Here is a 4,977-nt window from a genome sequence, read left to right on the forward strand (position 1 = left end):
TTTAAAAAATCACTTCTTTGGGTGCCAGTGGCTCACACCTGTAATCCTGGCTACTCAGGAGGCTGAAATCTGAGGATCATGGTTCAAAGCTAGGCCAGACAGGAAAAGTCCAAGAGCCTCTTCTCTCCAGTGAACCGCTGTGGTTTAAGTGGTAAAGCACTAGCCTTGAGAAAAAAAAAAAAGAGTGCAGGGGCACACAGGTCCCAAGTTCAAGCCCTACTACTGGCATACACACACACACACACACACACACACACACACACACACACACACCACATGCATACACACACAATCACTTTAAAGAAAATTGAATCCAGGGATTTTGAAATTTTTAATTTCAAAGCAAATGCTTATGTGATATTTCATAATAAAAATTTCAAGAAACGAAAAAACAAAGCCAAGTATGTGGAAACATGGGGAGTTTAGAGTGCGGGGGATGTGACTCTGTTTCGTGTGTGGAGGTGTCACAGAGCTAGTGGACGCTGTTTACCTGGGGGTGGTATTGTTAAAATTAGACACCAAAGACTCCCTTAAAACATAGGTGTGGTCTCATACCTCAGACTGCTTTGCCTTTTTCTCTGAACATCTGTCTACTTTCCAGTGTCATTCTATTAAAGTAGAAGTATAACAAAGGATTAAACTGTCTGGGATGTCTTGTTCTATGCTTGGGAAATAACTGCTTTTTTTTTAATCAGCTATTTCTCCAGAAGATACTTTTATAATGAAATATCTTTGGACTTTTAAGTCCTGGATTACCTGTTAGTGATAAGTACTCAATTTAATGGATTCTCAGCCTAGATCTAGTTTACAGTGTTCATTTTCTCATCCTGAATATGTAATTAAATGGAATACTTGGTATTTAGCATAACCTCCACACCGATATCCCTCCCTCTCTGCCCTCCTCCTCCTCCTCCTCCTCCTCCTCCTCCTCCTCCTCCTCCGTTGTGGGGCTTGAACTCTGGGCCTGGGCATTGTCCCTCAGCTCTTCAGCTCAAGGCTAGCACTCTACCACTTGAGCCACAGTGCCACTTCCAGTTTTCTGGTGGTTTATCAGAGATGGACTTTCCTCCTGAGTAGCTAGGATTACAGGCATGAGCCACCAGCACCCAGCCTTCATTTTTTCTTTCCCTTCTTTTCTCCTTCCCTCCATCCCTCCCCCTTCTTCCCTCCCTTCCTTCTTCCTTTCCTTCCTCCTCTCTCTCTCTCTCTCTGCAGGTGAAAAAGGGGGTTTTGAGATAGAGTCTCATTGGGTAGCCTAGGTTTTGAACTCATGATGTTCCTGCTTCAGCATTTTGCATGCTGGGATGAAGGATTGTGTGGTCATATCCAGCTTCAGTTTCTTGATGATTGTAATAAGAGCTACTGCAATTAGGAAGACCAGCCAGAAGCAAGCTGTGCTCTTCTCTATCTGCTGATAAATCAAAAGCAGTATTTTGTGTTTTTTGGGGGGGGAGGTATTAGAGCTTATTAATTTCTTCAAAAACCAAAAGAACAAGGTGGGTGCTGGTAGCTGACTCAAAGCCAGCCCTGATAGAAAAGTCCATGAGAATCTGTCTCCAAGTAACTAGACAAAAAGCTGGACTGGAAATGTGGCTCAAAAAGTCATGTACCAGCTATGAGCAAAAAAAACTGAAAGAGCACAGGGCCCTGAGTTCAAGCCCTAGCACAGAAATAACAACAAAAACTAAAGAACACATTAATACCAGTCTCCAGTGTGTTTCCATTTAATTTACCAGGTTGGACCTTGAAAAAAATCAGATGATCATAATGAGCTATCACAAGTTTGGTCATATGGTAGCTCTACTAAATAGGCTGTGCTAGCTGTCATACTTTGTTACAAGTGCAGTGTTACTCACCCTCAGGTACATGCTTACCACTCAGTGGCCTGACAAATACTTTTTTATTTTTTAATATGTATTTTCAAGTAGTTATACAAGGGAATGCAATTTAGTATGTCTATGTGTACAGTGCATCTATTGTCTGAAAGTTGTGTTATTTTCTCTGCTATCTTAGAATAGTTACAGGAGCCAACAATGGGTCTCATGATAATAGATAATAATACACACTGGGCATAAAAACTCACTAAGTCCAGGCATCAGTGGCCCACTCCTGTAAGCCTATCTCCTCAGGAGGCTGAGATCTGGGGATCGCAGTTCAAAGCCAGCCTTGGCAGGAAAATCTGTGAGATTCTTATCTTCAATAAACTACTAAAAAGCCAGAAATGGTGCTGTGGCTCAAAGTGGTAGAGCACTAGCCTTGAGCACAAAAGCTCAAGGACAGTGCCCAAGACCTCAGCTCAAGCCCAAGGGCAAGTTAAAGAAAAAACTTCACTAAATTCCTGTTAAATAACAATAGAAATATTAAGGGGAAGATCAAGGTCACTGAGTAGAATGTTATAAAGATGATTCCTGTAAGTTGGAGTCTTTGAGACAATGGATGTTCTGCTTTGTGTTCTCAAAAGTACTAGGTTTTATTCACCTTGAGAGGAGGTATAGGTAGACTAGATTGATGATGTATAAGAAAGGTCATAAATTTGTCACAAGGAAAGATAGAATGTTCTGGTTTGGGGTTCTTATTGTTTTTTGTTTTGTTTTGTTTTGTTTTGGGGGTCCAGTCCTGGGGCCTGAACTCTGGGCCTGGGCACTGTCCCTCAGCTCTTCAGCTCAAGGCTAGCGTTCTACCACTTGAGCCACAGCGCCACTTCCGGCTTTTTTCTTTTTGCTTATGTGGTGCCAAGGAATCGAACCCAGGGCCTCAGGCATGCAAGGCAAGCGCTCTACCACTGAGCCACCTTCCCAGCCCCTTCTTATTGTTATGTACATTCCAAAAAGATTGGTTTTGGCCCTTGGCTTTGGTAGAAGGCTGAGGGGCTGTCCCTGGATGGCCTGCTTGCTGGCAGGGTCCAGAGGCAGCACAAGGCATCATATAATGAGAGACAAAGGGTGTGTGTCTATCAAATGCTTCTATCTCTGACAGAGTTTACACTTTAGAATTGCAAATCCTGGCATAAACATCAGTTTCACTCTGTACTAGGAGTACAACTTCAGGTCAGTGATCTAAGTTCAGCTTTTTTGAAGAGCATATAGCATATAGCATAACTCTGGAACCACCTGATCTTGGTTCAAAGCTCTGTCACTTACTAGGTAGTCTTGGTTGAGTTACTTAATCTCTCTGCCCTATGTAGCCCAAATTGACCTCCCAATCCCAATCTCCCTTCCTCAGCTTCCCAGTGTTGAGCTTCTTGGTGTGTACCACTATGCCTTGCTTGTGTCTTCCTTTTTAAAAGAAGAATAAGCTGGGTGCTGGCAGCTCATGCCCATAATCCTAACTACTCAGGAGGCTGAAATATGAGGATAGCGGTTCAAAGCCAACCAGGGCAGGAAAGTCCAGGAGACTCTTATCTCCAATTAATCACAGAAAAGGATGGAAGTGCTGCTGTGGCTCCAGTGGTAGAGTGCTAGCTTTGAGCAGAAGAACTCAGGGACAGCATCCAGCCCTGGAGTTCAAGCCCTAGGACTGGGAAAAAAGGAGAATAATATTAATACCTACCATATAGGGTTTGTTGAGACAAATAACTAAGTGAGGGTATGTAAAGTGCTGGGAACAATGCCATTGAGGGAATGCTCAATAAACACGGGTTATTTTCATGATCTTTACATAAGCTAACAGGTTTTGCCTTTAGTTGTGAACACTGGGGCAAACATAGGTGATACGCTTAGTTCCCTACATGGCGCTAGTGATCCCCTAGCAATTCTAATCATGAAAATGTGTGTTATAGCTACTTCATACGATTATTTCCAAGGTCCCACCTATGTTCTAGGCGCTTTGTCCTTGAGCTTGGAGCCAGGTGGGGAATGAATGCGAGTGTATGCAATGTGTCAGTCTTGCTAGGCACAAGAGAAGGTAGACAGAAGCAAATAGCAGGCACATAGGGAACTGGCATATAGCAGGTGGTATTCTTCCTAGTGCTTACTCTTTTACCTTTGAGTTCTACGTATTGTCTAATTCTAAGGATTCTTTGGAGGGTGAAGGATTGGGATCTTCCAGTCTGTCATTCATAGTCACTTCCCTTCCCTGTTCTTACTAAGTACCAAACCATTAGGAATTAACATTTCCTACAACTCCTAATGTAGTGGAGGAAACAGAGCGCTGTGCTCCCTTCTCTGTTGCACATTTCTTTTTTTTTTTTGTTGGTCGTGGGGCTTGAACTCTGGGCCTGGGCACCGTCCCTCAGAGTGCTCTACCACTTGAGCTACAGTGCCACTTCCGGTTTTCTGGTGGTTTATTGGAGATAGGAGTCTCATGGTCTCTCCTGCCCGAGCTGGCTTTGAACCTCGATCCTCAGATCTCAGTCTCCTGAGTAGCTAGGATTACAGGCATGAGCCACCAGTGCCCGGCTCTGTTGCACATTTCTTACTGTTCCAATCCACAATGATTATAAGGGAAGTTGCTAAGTCAGCTAAGGGGAGGGTGATCCATCACTCAGAAGCCCTGGCTGGGTCTTCATTCTCTTGGCATGTTCACTGTTTCAGTATTTGAGTCACTGTTTAAAATATTCATATGATTGATCTTTCAGAACTCTATTTAGGCATTCAGGCAACCAAAGCTTCTCAGCCTCATCATTATTATAGGCCTCTTGAACATTGTTTCTCTGCTGCGGGGAGGTTGGGGGCACAGAGCTGTCCTATTTATTGAGATGTTTAGTTTCTGATCTATACCCATGAGATTTCCAGAATCCTTCTCCTCCAAACTGGCAACCAGAAAGTCTCCAGGCCTCTCCAAATAACATCCCCCTGATCCCCACCCCCGCAGCTCCCAGAGCCACTGATAGGTATTTCTGGGTTCAGGTCTCATCAGTTACACTCCCATCTTTTTTGGGGGGAGGTCCGGTCATGGGGCCTGAACTCTGGGCCTGGGCACTGTCCCTCAGCTCTTCAGCTCAAGGCTAGTGCTCTACCACTTGAGCCACAGCGCCAC

The sequence above is a fragment of the Dipodomys ordii genome, unplaced genomic scaffold (assembly GCF_000151885.1).
Source record: "Dipodomys ordii isolate 6190 unplaced genomic scaffold, Dord_2.0 Scaffold34, whole genome shotgun sequence".
Taxonomy (NCBI): domain Eukaryota; kingdom Metazoa; phylum Chordata; class Mammalia; order Rodentia; family Heteromyidae; genus Dipodomys; species Dipodomys ordii.